Source organism: Meles meles, chromosome 3 (genome assembly GCF_922984935.1).
Source record: "Meles meles chromosome 3, mMelMel3.1 paternal haplotype, whole genome shotgun sequence".
In the NCBI taxonomy this organism is placed as follows: domain Eukaryota; kingdom Metazoa; phylum Chordata; class Mammalia; order Carnivora; family Mustelidae; genus Meles; species Meles meles.
The window spans coordinates 174,861,885-174,867,772 of NC_060068.1; positions in this window are offsets into that span (position 1 = coordinate 174,861,885).

Here is a 5,888-nt window from a genome sequence, read left to right on the forward strand (position 1 = left end):
GGGAGAAAGAGAATCTTAAGAGGCTCCATACCCAGTGTGGAGTCCACCACAAGGCTCAGTTCCACAACCCTGAGATCATGACCGGAGCAGAAACCAAGAGTCAGATGCTTCCCCAACTGAGCCCCCAGGCACCTGTAGTTTTTCAATTCCGATTTAATTCCACTGTTGCCTGAGAATTTACTCTGAATGACTCCAATCATTTCAAACTTGCTATGGCTTGCTTTATAATCCAGCATATGGCTGGCTTTGTAAAATGTTACCTGTGCACTCAATACTTTGTGTATAATGGGCTAAATGAAACTTATTACTAAAATTAACTTCAGTTATATTTTTAAATTCTGTAATTTCCAGTGGATTATTATTTCCAGTTTTCAGGTGAATTTCTCCAATCTTTCTTTTCTCCTCTCTCTTCCTACATTCTTATACTCTCTTGGTCCTATTTTTACTGTTTTCCATATGTTAAATATATGCTAATTCCAATAGACCTGTGGGTCTGTTTCTATTATATATATTTTTGGTTAGCTATTGGTCATTTGTTCCTGTCCCTGCATAACAAATTTTATGTTGGACCCTGCACAGTAAAAAATTATGGAAGTTTGCCTGAAAGGGTTCATTTTTCCTGTTAGGTACATGATGACCTGGTTATCTCTAATCCAATCAAGGACTGAGCTGAATGGAGCTGAGTCCATAGTAACTGACAAATGTCCACCCACCTTTGCTTTTCCCAGCTCTTAGGGGACAAACTTCTAGGGATTTTAACTGAAAACCTGTTGGGTTTCCCAAGGCCACTACTCATGAAGGTCCTGAATGCAAATTTTTTTCTTCTCCGTACAGCAAGACTGTTAAAATTGTATTCTGATTTTCAGAGACTCTTTTGCTCAGCTTTTTAGCCTTGTGCAGCTTCAGAAATTAGCAAAATGTCGAAAGGAAAACCAGCCACGGATCAGGTTCAGTTCTCTGCTCCTCCCTTCTCACGGGGATCTTGCTCAAGCTTCAATTTGAAGCCCTATGAGACCAACAAGACCTCCACTGGCATCTGTGTCTCAAACAGTGGCCCTCTGCCCAGGAAAAGAGTCAAAACTCAGCCTCTTTCACTGCTTCCCAAGTTGGCAAAGGTTCCCAGGGAAAGAGGAGATATCCTTTCTGCTTCAGTACGTTTCTGACACTTTAGAGAAATATTTTTGTTTTTTTGTTCAAGAATCCCAATTGTTTTTAGCAGAAGCATTGGGCTGCCACAAGCTATTCCATTCTACCCAGAAGTAGGAATCTGGTCTATTTTTCAATTGAGATGTATATAATGTCAAATAATTTGAGAAAACAAACTTCATTAAGCCTTTATTTATCATGGGAGAAATTATGTAATATGAGCCAAAGTGTATAAAATGGAAAACTGGCTATATAAAGAATGATCTAACCTTAGAAAAGGAAGTGGAGTCATGAAAAATGGAATGGGAAAATCACAGACATATAATTTTAACTGAAAAGAGGATGTGCATTTGTGGATTATAATTAAACCAAACTGTTTTGGTTCTGGATGATGAGATCATATTTTTTTCATTATTTTCTGCATTTTCTAATTTATTTCTGATTGAGAATTTGTTACTTTTACAATAAGCAAAGCTAAATGATCGTCCAAATACGTACACAGACATAATATTCAATTATTTGGAAGATTCCTTAAGAAGTCCTCCTACACTGACACTACTGAAAAGATGAAAATAAAAAGAATGTGATTGCAAGAAACACAAAATATATCTGGTCACGTACATATTCCATGTACACCGAAAAAGCCAGAGGATATAGGAGTTATTTGGTAACATTATTATCAACAGATAAATGAAACGGATAAATTGTGCAGAGCAGCCATACAAGGTAAACAGCCGACTTAGGAAACAGTATGCTTTACAAAGCATGTAAAGAAATATACCATCAGGAGGTAGGACAGCTAGGAAAGCCACTTGACTTGGTGTGGATACTATGTGTCTGTGAATTCCCGAAAACTCAGAACAATAATCACAACCAGTGTACAAAATGAAGATCGGTGTCAACTCTCGTCATTAGTCTGTAAGATATAATTATTTGCATGTGAAAGTAATTTGTTGATGCTTGTTAGGAAAAAATGAATATGAAAAGTATTCGTAGGCAGTGTGGTATTGCCACTGAGTCTTGATGACGGAATAAGAAATGTGTAATCAGATAATGTGAGTGCTTTGGTATAGCAGGAAAGGGAAAACAGAAGTAAGAGGGCGTTTTAATGTCATTCCTAATAGTAACCAGAAGTTGTGAATTGCTCATTGTGTGCCAGGCATGGTGTCATTTTTTTTTTTAACCCTAGATTGATTCCTCTGAGAGGAAGGATTTTGCTTACCTTATAGGTAAGAAAACGGGACATTTAAGAATTTTATTTATTTAATTAGTTTTAAATATTTTGTTTATTTGGGGGAGAGAGAGAGTGAGAGAGAAAGACAGCACGAGTGGGCAGAGAGAGGGGGAGAATGAAAAGCAGGCTCCCCACTGAGTAGGGAGGCTGATGTGGGACCTGATCCCAGGACCCCAGGATCATGACCTGAGCTGAAGGTAGACGCTTAACGACTGAGCCACCCAGGCGCCCCTTTGGCTCTTACTCCTATGGACAGTTCCTATTTGCAATGCGGCAAGTTCAAGTCCAGCCTACAATGTGCATTTCAGAATATAGGAAGAAGGAAGGAGCAAGCAGGAGTGGGGAGCATCCCTTTCACAAAAGCAAATGGTTCTCTGAAGCCTTCCTCAGACCTTCACGTTTGTGCGACAGATTACACAGAGCAGCAAGAGAGACTGGGAAGGAAGTGTTTCATAGCTGCTCACGTGCAGCTTGGGACAAAATTTGGGTCTTGTACAAAAGGAAGATATGGAGGATAGACATTGGAATGGCAATCAGCAGTGATTTGGGCTTTAATCAAAAACATTTCAGCTTAATCAGAAGAATGAATTGAGAAAGTAGTGGATAAATGAATCTGAAAAGCCAAATCAAAGTTCTAAAGCAAAACAACACAATAAGCTGGTGATGTGGACAAATATTTAGAATTAAGGGAAGAAGCTCAATCTGAGTTTGTAAGACTGACAGAAAAAATCAGCATTAATTTGTAGATTCATCCTATGTGTGCAGACAGATTTTGAGACTTGTATACATGATTAATTATTATTTTTTACAGTCTACCTTATTCTAAAGACTCGGTGATGGGATCCAAACTTTTCTTAATAAAACCAGTTTTTCTTCTTGGAGCTACAGTATAAGTGAGCATAATATATGCTACCGATCTTCTTAAGTGAATCATTTAGGGGCTTCATTCTTAAACCTACTGAAACACAGTGCCCCACTTTAATAACAGACGTCGTATACTGCCCACTTTGCCATCCTGAGAAGATGTTTAACTGGTTTTTAAAGAACTATATTGTACCCAACCTAAATATAAGGAAGAAATGAAAAAAAAAAATGAAAAAGAAATAAAAGAATAAAGGAAATGTATTTAAAATAAAAGATTATGTTTTTCTTCTTGGCCAGAACTAGACTAGAAAAGCTAACCTTGGAGGGCTTGGGTGGCCCTGTGGGTTAAGCCTCTGCCTTCAGCTCAGGTCATGATCCTGGGGTCCTGGGATTGAGCCGCATTGGGCTCTCTGCTCAGCAGGGAGTCGGCTTCCTCCTCTCTCTCTGCCTGCCTCTCTGCCTACCTGTGATCTCTGTCTGTCAAATAAACAAATAAAATCTTTAAAAAAAGAAAAAAAGAAAAGCTATCCTTGCCCCTGTGTGTAGCATCATTGTGACGGTAACGGCTATAACAGCAGACTAATAGGGGAGGGTTCTTTGGGTGAGATGTTGCTCTGAATTTTACGAACAAGCCTTGGTCAATTTCTGATCAAAACCATGTTAAATCTTTCCATAATTTATATCTTCATGGCATTTCCATCTAAAAATACCTCTTGTAAACATGTAAAATGGAGTAACGTTGCAGGCTTATGTACTTCTGAATAGGTTCTTAACACCAGTGGATGACTGTGTTACCTTTGAAAGTCAGGAAGGATACGAGCAATTCCTCCTGGAGGATTGTCCCATATTGCAGAATGTTTACAAGGCATGGCTTGTGGGCATTAAATGTTAGTGACGATTAAAAAAATACCCTTTCACACTTTTCTAAAATACTTCCTAAGGAGGCAGTAATGATTCCATTAAGAATCATTAACCTAGATGTTTGGTGTAAAAATAGAAATTTTGTTGATGAATTTAATACTAAATCAGCTCTGCCTTAGAATGGATCTAGAAAGAATGGATGCATTTGATAAGAACTCCCCTGTTCGATGCTTTGGATCTCATTTTATGCCATTTCTTCTTCCTATTCCTGTTCATAGGCCTCAAGCCAGTCAATCTGGGGAGTCAGTTTCTTCATTCACTGGAAGAAGCTCATTAAGTCTATAAACATTGCTGGCACGTTAAATCATAGCATAAAGTTTCCTTCTCCTTGATACTAACATTTGTTAGCAAGATTCTGTGCCCAGATCCATCGTTTCATGTCTTCTTTCTGTATGTGCCATTTGTCAATGCCTGTCGACTTAGACTTCTGACCCACTGTCCAGTTTTGATCAATAATGCTTGACCTTCACTATGCCTGACCAGTCTACATTGAATTTAGATGTTTTGGTACCAGCTTATGATTTTTGAAACAAGCAGAGGCCTCCACTGGACACCTCACTGGTGCCCGCCTCCTTTCCGTCTGACTCTTGCTTCCATTTTATCTGCAAGGACTCCAGCTCTCACCAAACACACCCTCTCTGCCCATCTCCTTGCTCAGCTTCTGCCTTGAGGGCTTATCCCCTCACCAGGCTACCTCTGTCCTGGCATGAAAAACAAAATCCCTTGAAGAGACAAAAAACAATGAGACAATATTGAGGAAAAGGAATTGAACAGAAGAATCACCAATGCCCGCAAGCAAAGAGACAATCAGAAAGAAATAACATTTGGGTGTGGTTACCTCCTCAGTGTGCTTCCTCTTCTCTTATCCCATGACCCCAAATTATAAATTCCCCAAGGACAGGGATCTGTCATTCTGTCTATTGTTTACTATTGAGTCTCCACATTTTGCCCGGTTTCTGAACCACAGTAGGCATTCCACACATCTGCTGATAAATGAATGAATAAATGAGTTAGAGCAATATTATCCTGAGGGGCAGCAGTAGTAAAAAGGAGTTCATGTGAAAGTGGGAAGTTGCCAATCAAGTTGTGAAATGACCCACACATTGATCATAACTAAAATAGTTAAATCAAATCAGTTAACTACTTTGAAAGCCTTTAAAACCAGAGTACCATTGTCCAGTAACAATCTTTCATGATCAGCAATAGTGTTTACTAGCCCCCAAATATGTACATATAATGTATACAATGACATTACTTCTTTTTAATTTTTTTTTATTTTTAAAGATTTTATTTTATTTGTCAGAGAGAGAGATAGCAGGAGCAGGGGGAGCAGCAGACAGAGAAGCAGGCTCCCCACTGAGCAGGGAGCCCGACGAGGGACTCCATCCCAGGACCCTAAAATCATGACCTGAGCCTAAGGCGGACACTCAACCAAGTGAGCCACCCAGGTGTCCCACAATGACATTACTTCTGAAGAAATTCTTATGAATTTGATTTAAAATTCAAACTTGTCAGTTTTGAAAGCATGTAATTACGTTCCCTATTTAAATGCTGGACAGCAACAGCAATCACTCACATAGTTAATTTCCCAACTTAAGAAATTTCCATTTGTTTACCAATGCGTACTTCCCTTTAAAAAGACAGGAAATTATCTTTTTATTTGAACCTCAAGAACAAACTACAGTCCTATATTTAAATTGTTTTGAATCAAACATTTCACTCT